Below are 13,286 nucleotides of genomic sequence, written 5' to 3'. Positions count from 1 at the left end.
TTTAGTAGACAAATACGTATACCCCAACAAGACAGTGTACAAGCGCTGTCACAAAAAAGTTTGTTTTCATTCATAGGCTTCGTCTTTCCATCAACACCTGAGGGGTATTGCACGAAACCAGAATAAAGAAATCCAGGATAATTAAGCAAGCCCAGCTTGACCTAGCTTGCGCGGCCTATCCTGGCTTAATTGGTTGCACGTTTGCTGAGCCAGGATGAGAAGGTGCGGCTAGGTTAAGCCAGGTGAAGATAGTTGGGATAAGTGCGTGTGCACGGCATACTGAAGCAGACCTCGCGATCGCTCACAGAATCACCGATGGGGAAATGGATAAAAGTCACACGTCCTACGTCACGGCCGCTGAACAACAGCTCCTGACGGAGTTCTCTGACGAAGTTAAGGATATTATAAGGAAAAAAGGCAATACCAATGCCATAAGTAAAGAACGCGAGAGAGCCTGGCAGACAATAGCCGACCGGCTCAATGCGTAAGTAGTCAAAAACTGTACAATTAATAAACAGTGCTCCACTGGAACTGTCATAATTAGGCTACAATTAAAGGAGTTACTTTTCAAATCCACTAACTGTTGTATACTTTAAGAGTGACAAGCAGGTGCATGTTACTCAGGAAATGTAGAGCAAACAATTATCCACAATGTGTCATTTAATCTATTTTCCTCATGTAACGTTTTTATCTATTTTATCTTTCTGTCTTTCATAAAGGACAAACCTGTCTGGCCATAAAAGGACCTGGCAGCAAGAAAAAATTAAATATAAGAACATTTTGCAGGCTGGTAAGTGACTCCAAAGTAGATAACCGTGAACAAATGAGGTGAATAGATGAGGTGTCTGCTGACATGTTCAATGTCTGTATGATTGTAGCAGTTAAAAAAAGGCCTATAGAACTGGCACAGGGGGCGGCCCACCAAGCCAGGATGTGACTCCAGCAGAGGAACTGGCACTCCATTTAAATAAAGGGAGGCCAGTGATGGAGGGGATCCAGGGAGGGCCAATAACTGACTCTGTCCCAGCCACAGAAACTGTCCGCTTCATACAAGGTACACAAAGTACTGCAATTCTACTGCACATGGAACACAATCAAATATAATATAGTGTCTGACTTTGGATAACCTTGCAGTGTCTGGGAACACAATTACACTTTTGGAGCCACCAGAAGATGATCCGGTTAGTACAGTGTCTCGAAATCACAGGCTTGGTATGTTCTGTGAAATCTTAATCCGAGTCCTCTCGCTAGTTGGACCTATATATTCTACTTTGCCCTCGTCACGGATTTCTTTGAATACACCTTTGTAACCTCATCCGCTGTGTTTTGTAATCTCAATTAATGCAATAAAACACATATTTATAAAACCTCTGACAGCAATTTGACGAGCAGTCTTCATTAGCATAGCAATATAACACCTGGCCTGAGTAATAATACTACAACTCGAATCCATATAAAAAGGCTGTTGGATTACGAACAGATTTGGATTAAATGTACAGTGACTGTATATGTAATATTTTAATACTAGATGATTAAAATGACGCGCCATACTTAGGAAGACCATGGACATGCTGTAAAACACAATAATTCCGCACAGAATTGACGTTGGACATGCAGGTGACTCGCTAGGATTAATCTTCCGGCAGTTAGCCTGGTCTGGAGCAGGCTAACTGCAGCGGATAAATCACCACAGTAACTTGTCCGGGTTTAGTTTGAGCTACTTTCATGCAACCGACTTAGGGATAAATTCAGCCAGGATAACCAACATATCCCGGCTTAATCCCTTATCTTGGTTTCGTGCAATACCCCTCTGGTGGGCCAGTCTCGGCTCAAAATGCCCAGGGCGATTGTTTGTCCCTGTCTAGCCCTGTAACCTACTGCTTAGCTAAAGTAAGTCATTATAAATATTAGTGCTGGACACGTTAACGCGTTAATCGCGCGTTAACTCAACGCTTAATTAATGCAACGCTTAATTAACGCCGTTAATTTTTTTAATCGCGTGTTAGTTTTTTTTATTTTTTATTTTTCTGGCCGCTGGCTTTGATGACAGAAACATGGCGTTTGTGTCTCCCTTCCCTGCTGCAGCGGTGTGTCTGATGTAATGAGAAGAGAGCGGGTTTATTAAAATGAAGACACATTTTCTGTCTGGAACTTAAGAAAGAAGAAGAAGAACCGACGTTTCTCTTTGTCAAAATACATGCAGATGGACAGCACATCGTGATTTTTGGACGGGAAACTTTTTATGTATTATTATTTTTTTAATAAATACGGTTTTAATATTTGCAACACAGCAAAGGTAAGACATGTTTTCTGACTTTTACAAGCGTGCAGCAAAAATCGGGTCTTCTTCTGCCTCTGGTTCGGTGAATCTTGGTCATACTGAGATGAAACTTCCAGCTGTGGAATCTGTGAGATGTGAGCTTTCAGTAGAGGAGTTGTTTGTTCGTGTTCATGCCGTGGGGTGGACACGGGGAGACAGCATCTGTGTTTACATATTTTTCGGACTTTGTGCAGCTGCTCTTTAAATAATTTGTTGTCTTAACTGTGTTTGTTGGTGATAGAAATGGTTTTACTGAGCTGGTAGCTGAGATTCTGGACTTTCTGTGGATACCACACATGTTTATAGTTACATCTACAGACCTGACCCTACACCTGTAAAACCAGATGTTAACCCTTAACTCCCAGTAGCGGAGGCTGCAGGTGCAGTCAAGCAAAAAATGAAAGTTTAGAGAATTTATAGGCCAGAAATCTGGATAATGAAATACTGAAGGTGCATGATCAAAATACTCATTTGCCTAATAATTCTGCACACACTGTATTTGATTTTATAAATATATATTAAGAAATATTTTATCTGTTGGTGTTTAAAGAGAAAACTGCTGCTAAATCTGTTTATGTGTTTAGTGCAGGGGTCTGCAGCCTTTCCAATCCAAGGAGCCATTTGTCCCTCAGCCAGCTAAATAAAACTCCTTTAGAGACGCAAATGTTCCGAGACCTTTCTAAAAGTCAGCTTAATATATATTTTTAATAAAGAGCCACCATAGGATATTTGTAATTTTTGAAGAACAACATTTTTAATTTCAATTTTTAAGGTTTTAAAATAAAGGAAACACATAAAACCTTTATAAAAAGAGGATAGACAGACTTTCTTCTAAGGGATGAAGATATTTGTGGAAAATGCTGTAAAAGAAAAAAAAAGTCCCTGGTTTCCAACCTAATGACAAGAAAGATAGATTAAAAAAAAATATTTTAGCCACGTATTTAGAGGCATTGTGGAAGGTCCAGAGAGACACTTGCAGCTTCAGAGTTGCAGGTTAGAGACCCCTGATGTCGTGTTTGTAAACCAAAATTGACTGCATTTTTTTTTATATAGCTGTAGGCCTTCTTTTAAAGGAAAAAGACATTTTGTGCATAACCATGCGATTAATCGCGATTAAAAATGTTAATCGTTGCCCAGCACTAATAAATATACATGTACACACACATCCTTAACTCTATCAAAACAGGTTACCTGAAAACAAATTTGAAGTTCTAAGAAATCCCTTGTTCTGTTCTGTTGCTGCATTCATCAGTGTCTTTGTCTCGTACAGTTTTCAGCAAGCTTTGATGCATGCTTCTGTGTGTGTAGTTCGCAAACATTTTCATTAAATACACTGTCCTTATCCTGCATGAACAGATGAAAGGTTTTCATGCCAGCGACTGAGCCAGTCGGAGATCAGGGCTGGTCGATGCATCTATTTATCAGAGCCAGAGAGACAAGGGGACAAACAAGGAGAAAACGACTGTAAAGAGTCAGAAAAAAGAGAAGGGTCTGTCTGGTAGTAAATATGCCATGTTTGTGTGTACACAGACTTTTCACACAATTCAGTGAACGAAACTAAATAGGTTAACGCTCCAGATACTTGAGTCAGCCAGTGTGTAATATGTGAGAAATATGCAGAGGTACATTTTCTTGTGATGAATCTCAGCATCACTCTTATGCCCGGGCTTTATTTTAAGCTTATTTGTTATTATGTAGGTATAAAACGCATTTAATTTTAAACCTTCATCCTATGGTGAATTATTCTTCCACATTAGTCCTCTTTGCCTCCTCTTGAATTATACAGCAGCTGAATAAAGAGGGAAACCCTCTGTCTTTGCTGGTGGAAACAGGAATGTACAATCAGGAAGTAGTTTGGACTCATTCGCCATGTTTCAGTCATGAATGTAAATCCAATTTGGGGAATTAGAGAAATAATTCACGAGAAAGGTGTATTCAACACAACTGACTGTGACCCCACACAAGTCATTACAATGACATTATTATTTAATAAACTGGAAAATTATTAGATTAAGAGGGAGCAGTTTCACAGTGGGTGAAAAGTTCTTTGAATGGCAGGAAACAACTTGTTAAACTGATAAAACACTCGTCATCATTAGAAGCGATTCTTGGGTCTCTGGGGACTCCAAGCAAAATTCCTCAGAGTACCCCTCCATCCAGCGTTCATTGCTGTTTTATTCTGACATTGTTTACTAACAACAATGACAATAACATTAATAATTTTATCTTTTTGCATCAAAATCTTCAGTTACAACTTTCAAATGTTCTTTGACAGCTACTACTTCTTCTACTGACTTCTACTTCATTATTTACTATTTTCATTTAATTCAACAGGGGCGATATGATTTAATGTAGTTCCTGTTGTATTAAACATGAAGGTAACTGCATGTATGTGTGATTTCTGAAACTGATATATTGATTTTCAGCAGTTTGCTGTACACTTTACAACAAACACCACAAGAATTACAAATAAACATAATCAGCAAGCAAATACCTGAGGTTATACGGTAGCACAATAAGGAAATAAGAAAATACTATGTAAGGATAAATAAGTAAATAGCTATGTTTGGGACTGCTGAGCCACGCCTTTGTATGTTGTAACCTAACAACAGAAATATCAGGCCAAATAAACACAATATTAAAACAGGTTAGCTAACTAGACGTAAATATTCACATGCATGAACGCACAGTTTCCAAACAGAACCACATAAGTAGTTTTCAGAAGCATAAAGCCTACTGGACATGGAAAATCAGGTATATAAAATAAAATAAACATCACTTGCACACAATAACTTTCATCCACACACTTTAGTAGTAGACTACATATCAGATTTCTTGCCTCTTAATTCTGTAATTTTACATTCTTAGTTTTACATTTAAGCTGAACTACACAGCTTTAATTTTATATTTTCTAAGTTATCTGTTTTATTTTCAGCCTGGTGACACCCAGGTAGTCACCAGGAGGACAGACGGAGCTGCTCTGAGCTAAATTAGCTTCTGAATTATCTGCACTACATACCACTGTTTTGTTCTCTTCTTTACTCTTCCTGTTTGCCACTGCCAGTTAGTAAACTTCAAATCTTTTTAAACCTGTTTTCTCCTGTTTGTTTACATAAGACACTGCTACTCGTGGGGCCCAACATACTCATTACCCCTGAGGTAATGAGTATGCCTGCCTTGGCACCTGTACGTTGGGGTTCACCCCAGTGGACAAGAGGGTAGCCTCCCTTCGCCTTCGGGTGGGGGGATGGGTCCTGGCTGTTGTTTGTGCTTGTGCATGAAGCAACAGTTCAGAGCACCCGCACTTTCTGGAGTCATTGGATCTGACGTTGGAGAGCACTCCTTCCTTCTATTGTTGAGGCAACCTTACAGCCACAGCTGGTCGTCAGTGCCTGTCACAGCGGAAGTCCCTGAACTTGTTGGCGGACACCAGCAGTGAGGGATGCGGTCAAGCTGAAGAAGGACCTTTTTGACCTGTGGGACTCTGGAGGTAGCTGATGGGCATTGGCAAGCTCAGAGGAATGTGGCTTCAGTGGTCACTGATGCAAAAACTCGAGTTTGGAGAGGCCATGGAGAATGACTTCTGGAAGGCTTTGAGGAGATTATGATCCACCATCTGGTGGCTCAGAAGAGTGAAGCAGTGCTCCATTAATACTGTGTACAATGGGGATGAGGGGCTGGTGACCTCCACGTGGGTAGGTGAAGGGAATACTTTGAAGACTTCCTCAAGCCCACTGACATGTCTTTTGACAATGAAGCAGAGCCGGGGGACCCTGGCGTGGACTCTGCTGTCTCTGGGGCTGAGGTCGCTGAGGTGGTTTAAAAGCCCCTTAGTGGAAGGGCCCTGAGGGTGGATGAGATTTCCTTAAGGCTCTGAATGCTGTAGGACTGTCTGCAGCATCGCGTGGACATTGAGGACAGTTCCCCTGGACTGGCAGACTGGGGTGGTGGTCTTCCTCTTCAAGCAGAGGGGCCAGATGGTGTGCTTGAACTACAGGGGAGGAGCAGTGTGGTTTTTGTCCAGTCGTAGAACAATGGACGAGCTCTATGTGATGGTTGAGTCAGAAATGTGCAAATTGACATGCTGGTATAACAAAAACAAATAACTGTTAAACTTACAGTTACACGTAAAAAAGAACAGAATGCAGTGATTTACAAATCTCATCAACCCAAATTGTATTCCCAATATAATAAAAATAACATATAAAATAACATAGCAGATATTAAAAAAGTTATTTTACCATTTCATGGAAAATATTGGCTAATTTTGAATTTGTTTGCTGTAACATATCTACCAAGAACAGGGTGATGTTTAGCATTGTGTAGCATGTTTTCTTCTAACAACTGTCTGTAAACGTCTGGGAAGTGAGGAGACCAGTTTCTGGAGTTTTAGGGGAGGAATGTTGTGCCATTCTGGTCTGATGCAGGATTCTAGCTGCTCTACAGTTCTGGACCTTTTACACAGCAGCCTAATATTTTTGGAATTTGGGTTGATTATTACTTTCACATAATGAATTATGTACTAAATATTAGGGGTGTAATGGTACAAGTATGTAAATGGAGAAAGACAAATGGATAAGATGAAAGCAGTCTGCCGGTCTTGTGTCGAGCTGTGCTATGTTCCAGATTCATTCTCCCTGCAGCCCCGCCCCCTCTATATCAACATTTATGCCTTTTTTAAATTTAGGAATCTTTTATTCTATCTAATTTAAAATTTTAATAAACATGCTCTTGTTTACACCAAAGTTAAGCAGTTCTGTGTTTTGCACCTGTTCCCTTACTGTATCGAAAAAGAACACCCACTCTCCCATGTCCTCTGGGTAGGGTGGATGGCTGTTCATCTCCAGCTCAGGTCCTCTACCAGAGTCCTGGGAACTTGAGGGTCCTATGCAGTATCCTAGCTGTTCCTAGGACTGCACTTTCCTGGATGGAGATGTCTGATGTTTCTCCATGACTCTGTTGGAGCCACTTCTCCACTGTGTGGGACACAGCCCCCAGTGCTCCAATGACCACTGGTACCACTGTTGCCTTCACCTTTCAGGCTTTCTCTAGCTCGTCCTTGGTATTTTTCTAGTTTCTCGTGTTCCTTTTTCCCGATATTTCCATTGGTAAAGATGGCTACATCGATCACTACGACTTTCCTTTGCTGCTTATCCATGATCACAATGTCCCGTTGGCTGGCCACCACCATTTTATTGGTCTGTTTCTGGAAGTCCCACGGGATCTTACCCCTCTCATTCTCCACCACCTTGGGAGGTGTTTTCTATTGTGACCTAGAGGTCTCCAGTCCATATTCTGCACAGATGTTTCTGTACAGTATGCTGGCTACCTGGTTATGGCGTTCCATGTAAAAAAAAAATCAGTTGGTCATTCATTCATTCACTGTGGTATTCAGGAGAGTTATAAAGGATTTATGTCATTGTTAACTGAAGCAGGACCAGGGCAGCTTGGATGCATTCAAAACCATTATAAAGAAGTTTTTCTTGTTCTCTCAGGTTTTTACTTGCAAAGGCAAGTAGCACAGGCATCTGCATAGATCTGACCTGCAAGGTGTTGCAAGAAGACATGGAATTATTTAACTGATTCCTTGGTTTTTAAGGCCCGATTTCTTTGGTTGATTTTCAGTAATAATTATTATGAACTGGAGTTTTCATTCTGGCCAGTCACACATTATTTATTGTTTTCAATCCAGCCATCCATTTTTTCCCAACCACTTTATCCTGGTAATGGTCATTGGGAAGCTGGTGTGTGAACATTTTGAACATATGTTGAGTGTTTTTTATTGACTTTTGTTGTAGATTGGGGCTATAAAGATAACTGAATTGAGAAATTATTTTTTGTTATATTTGGATATACTGGATCTGTTTTCTTTAACGCAAAAAAAGTGAAGGTGCAGAATCTGAGACCTTTGTATAACTGTTGAAAACCTTTAACTTGAGAGTGAGTAAAACTTTCATGCTTCCTATATACACACTCTGTATTCAGTGTTTGGACTGCAAGGTGTTTGTACTAAATGTGACTAACAGCCTATTTCTGTTGGGTCTTATCCTATAAAAAGTTGCCATATACATCAGTGAGCTCCAGTCTCATACAGCGTATGATTAAAATTAGCTCCTATGATGTGAAAAGCTGGGAAACTAGAGTCTTACAGAGAAACTTCAGGTTCAAAACAGCTGAACACAGTGTGCCAGAGCTGGAGGAGAAGTGCTCAATGACATTTACAGATTTAAAAGCAGAGCTGGATGCAGGTGAGAAAGTGGGAAAGAAAAAAATTAGAAGTATGACTATGCTGAGAAGCTGCAAGGTTGAGAAAAGGGGATGACAAGTGACAGGCTGTCTCCCATCTGTCAAGGTCCATATGCCATAGACAGACTTTTGTTAACCTGTGCACACATTTGTGCTCTATCACTATTGCAAGAAAGCTATATGACAACTATTCTCAATCCTATACGACAATCAGCTTAAATAAATATCATTTGCAGATGTAATATGAGGTGCATTTTTTCTACATGAGGCAACACAATGTTGCCATTGGAGCACACTTATAAAAGTGCTGCAGGAGATTAATCCTCCTATTTTAGCTTCTTCTTGACAAAGCCTATTTGTTTTCTGCTTCCAGATACCCAAAAATAAATGTTCAAAATTACACAATCACACTGGCGTATGTATAATCTTAATTTTATTGAAAGTTTTTTCCTAACACTCACATTAAAACCAGAATATAGCAACCCAGCACCACTGCAGCTCCACCATTCCTGGTGCTTCATTTCATACCCTGTAATGTAACACAACCAATTATTTGCATTATTTGTAGTTGGCTAAAAATTAATGCTGCTATGATTGGTAGCCTTATGGGGAAAATGGTCTGGTATTTGCACTTTTTAATTAATTAAGAATGATTGGGGCTGCACAGTGGTGTGGTTGTTAGCACCGCAGCCTCACAGCAAGATGGAGCCTTGGCTGGGGGCGGCCTTTCTGAGCGGAGGCTCTAAATGCCAAGACTTGGTAGAGATTTTTAGCTGTCATGTCCCGTCATTTTGGTATTCAATCGGACTGGTGCAATCCGAACATGTAGCAGGGAAGGATAGGGTGTGCAAAGATCTGTAGGCCTAATGCACATATTTCATACTGCCCCCTGTCCACAGGATTTCCATCAAGAAGAGGTTAAACGTTTTTACACCTGAGACAGATCAGATCCAGTGACCTGTTGCCAGGACATTTAATTGCACTGTTGCATAAATACAGAACTCAGCAATTCCCTTTGGAATAGTGGACAGGTATTACTAAAACTGTTTTTATACCAAAAGCAGCATGTTTCTGACATCATGCAGCATTTTTATGTAGTGTTCCCTGTAGTTTGCTCTGTCATTCGTTAATAGGAGGGGTGAATTTGTGAATCATGAATGGGAGGAGTGCTGCTGGGGTCGGCACAAATTCTCCTGTAATTTAATGAACTTGGGTTGTTTCTTCTCTTTCTAACTTTGACATTGTTGAGGTGGTTTACTATAAGTGTTTCACTATGTTTTGATTTCCTGACCTTATTCAGGCAAGAACAACGCATTGACTGATTTTGCTGATACTTTAGCATTTATTATTATTACTATTAACTGGGAGAAGGTTTGAACGATTGGTGATTATAACTTGTATATTAATGCAATCAGTCTTTTAGATTCATTCAGTCTGTTTGTGGACTCACACAGAGGAACAGTCTTTTTTCTAGGTTCATTGACCATGTTCGTGTTGAGAATGAACAGTATATGCATGCGAGCTTTTTTTTTACTTTTTGGAGTATTAAACCTAATTAATGCCACATTAAACAGATGGATCCTTTAGTCTGTGTTCTGTGTCCTGTGCATTTCAGTCTATTTTCAGGGAGCTTGTGGATGTGTACCCAGATAGTGCAAATAAAAACAGTGCCACCACAAACCACAAAGGCAATGTTGCACAGTATAGCTCACATATGACCAGTAAAAGAACAAAGAAGAAAAGGCGGCAGTGTATTTTATGATGTCACAGTTTGGATGTGAACTCTGAACTTTGCTCTGCCCTCTAGTGGATGTATTGTTTAACAACCATGCTAACATAAAGCTCATGTGGGAGTATGTGGGGAGTAATGTTTTTCAGCATTTGAAACGTATGTACCTGTTTATGTAAGTAAGGTGAGCATAAATGAGGCTTAAAGTAGAACTCTGTAATTCATGACTTGTTTTGCATTTATCATGCACACCCCTGTAGCCACTGTTGCTCAGCAGCATCCTTAAATTCTTTTTTTCGGGGATGCTGGAACAGCATTTTCACTTTCACTTTCATTTCATTTTTATTTTTTCATTTATTTAACAGGGAAAGCACATATTAAGAAACAAAGATAAAAATCAGTGTAAATATGCCAGAGTTAGCCAAAAGGCTAATTTTCACCCGTAGTCCCCAGCCAGATCTTACAAGGCTACTTGGTAACTAATAAAACATTATAAAAACACATTATGAACACACACATGCACAGAATTACTAAAATGGTAAAAAAGAAAGAACATATATATATATATATATATATATATATATATATATATATATATATATATACATACATACATACATACATACATACATACACACATGTACACAATTACTAAAATTGTACATAATCAGAAACAAACCCTAAAGAAACACATACTATAACATCAGTAAAAAAAAAAAAAAAACAATAACATAAATTAACATAAATCATTACCCCTCTTCCCCTAGTAACAGCTATATCTTTCCTGTAAATTCTAAAACCTGGTATATTTAGATTTGCAGTTTTCATTAAGCCATGTTTCAGACAAACACATAAAGTCTAAGTTTGAGTCACTTAGAAGATGTTGAATTTCAGCACTTTTAGGTTTTAGACTATATTCAAGTGCCCACCTAATATACCCTTTGGTTTAGCTCTTGAGTCCCAAACTAGTCAAGAATGATTGAGAGTTTGAAATACTTTGTATTTCCAACTTTTTAAAAGCCTGATTAACCAATCTAGGTTGGTGGTACTTATAGCTGGCCTGCCACAGCTTGGGCCTTGGTCTGGCCTAGTAGTAGCTAAACTGCTACTTCCAAAGCCTAGACAGGGCTTCTAGAGCTGGTGGTAGCTGAATTGCTACAGACTTGTCCTGGATTGGTGATAGCTGGGCTGCTACAGCCTGGGTCTGGGTTGATGGCAGCTAGACTGTTACAACTGGAGCTTGGCTTGATGGCAGCAGAGTTGATAGTAACTGGCCTGGTTGTAGCAAAGCTGCCACCACCAGATCCTGGAACCAGCCATTTGCAAGCTGGCCCAATAGTGGCAGGGCTGATGGAAAGCAATGATTCCATTTTGATTGTTTCTAAAATGTCCCATTTTATCATTTGATCAAGGGTTGAATTCTTTATTGGACCCGGGTTGAGCTGTATATCTCCACTTAACAGCAATAAAAGCAGTAGTGCATTACAAGCATTCCACTTGCTTCTCTTAATTGGACTGCTCTCATTGTAAAACTCTTTTTGCCAGAAGATAGAACAAGTCACTAAGTATCCATGTCCACAAAAAATCTGTCTTGATATGTTATTTGGAGAATTAAAAGATCCAAAATTAGATGTTTGATTACTTGCCAAACAAAGGCCTTGAGCAGGTGGAGCAATCAGACAAAGCAGCATCATATGCCAACAACTGGATATCAGCACATTGGATTTGAAAGTACACACTGATTTATTTATCAGAGAAACCCGAGAGGAGTTACTGGAAGAAGGAAGGGAAAGAAAAGGAAGGACGAAAGAAAAAAGAAAGAAAGAAAGAAAGAAAGAAAGAAAGAAAGAAAGAAAGAAAGAAAGAAAGAAAGAAAGAAAGAAAGAAAGAAAGGTACAGAATTTCACTGTCTGTCTTGCATTCTGTCTCTGATAAAAGAGACAGGTTGCAAGAATGATGCCGAGTTAGCCATCATTAGAGGGTGCCTCAAAAAAAGAAGAAGAAAAAAAAAAAATTAAAGCTGCAAGCAGCGATGAAGGCCCTCGCACCTCTGGCGCCGCTCCGGCCTATTGCACCGCCCCGTCAGCCGGCAACCTCCCTCCCCAAGCAAGCTCGCTCTGGCTGGCAGCCTTACGCTCAGTCATCCCCATGTTTCTGCCTCGAGTTGTCATTGTTTCTCTCTGACCATCATCTCATACATCAATGGGCCTAATAATGACATCAGAAGTGGTCATGACCTTGTTCTGACCAATAGTGTGAAACAAATCCAAACAAAAGCGTGGTTTTAAGATCTGCAGATATCAACATGGCCAGTAGGTGGCACTGTAGTGTTTGATCATGTACTAACATGCTGAGGTTGGGACTTTAATGACAACTGCCAAGTGTCACCTCATTGGGTCAACCGAGTCCAGAGTTATAGCCACTTCCTGTTTGATGGCGAGGGACTGAAACCTCCCAGGCATCCATTTTAGTCATGAAGGTGTAAGTAGTTTGTTTTATTGTGAATCATGAGTTCATCAAGGATGATATTGATGAGTTTGAGTAGGTTGATAAAGTTTTCAAAGGTAAAAAATGTAGTACTTCCTTTTTCCAGGGGGCGGGGCCATGCCGTTGACAACATCTGGACATGTAGATGTGGTCAGCATGGAAATGTCATCATACGTGGCCATTTTGGTTAAGATAGGTTGTTTTATATGTAAGTTATATCAGTTTCGTCTGCCATGGCGAGATATCAAAGTTTGAGGCCACGCCTCCACCATGCACTTTCTCCTTTGAGAAAGTTTTTGATAACTTTTGACCACACATGCCTCTGGAAGCTTCAGAGTGATTTTGAGGTAAATACGATAAAATCTGTAGGAGGAGTTCATTCAAATGCAATGGCAAGAAACAGGCAAAAATGACCCTGAAAATGACACTTTTTTCAAAATGGCCGTCTTCCTGTTGAATTTAGCCTAGAGGTCCAATGGACAATTTTGTACATACTGGAATGGT

General features: G+C 39.9%; 1 long non-coding RNA gene across 1 annotated transcript; it reads left to right on the top strand.

Annotated features, from left to right (window-relative positions):
• Window positions 1–1,812: 1,812 nt before the first annotated feature.
• On the top strand, window positions 1,813–4,048 carry LOC121633698. Its single transcript, XR_006009108.1, has 2 exons — window positions 1,813–1,890; window positions 3,677–4,048. It is a non-coding gene; the product is annotated as an uncharacterized LOC121633698 (long non-coding RNA).
• Window positions 4,049–13,286: the final 9,238 nt, after the last annotated feature.

Source organism: Melanotaenia boesemani, chromosome 22, assembly GCF_017639745.1.
Source record: "Melanotaenia boesemani isolate fMelBoe1 chromosome 22, fMelBoe1.pri, whole genome shotgun sequence".
NCBI classification, from domain to species: domain Eukaryota; kingdom Metazoa; phylum Chordata; class Actinopteri; order Atheriniformes; family Melanotaeniidae; genus Melanotaenia; species Melanotaenia boesemani.
The sequence above is the reverse complement of the archived record's forward strand: the minus strand, read 5'-3'. Positions and strand labels throughout refer to the sequence as shown.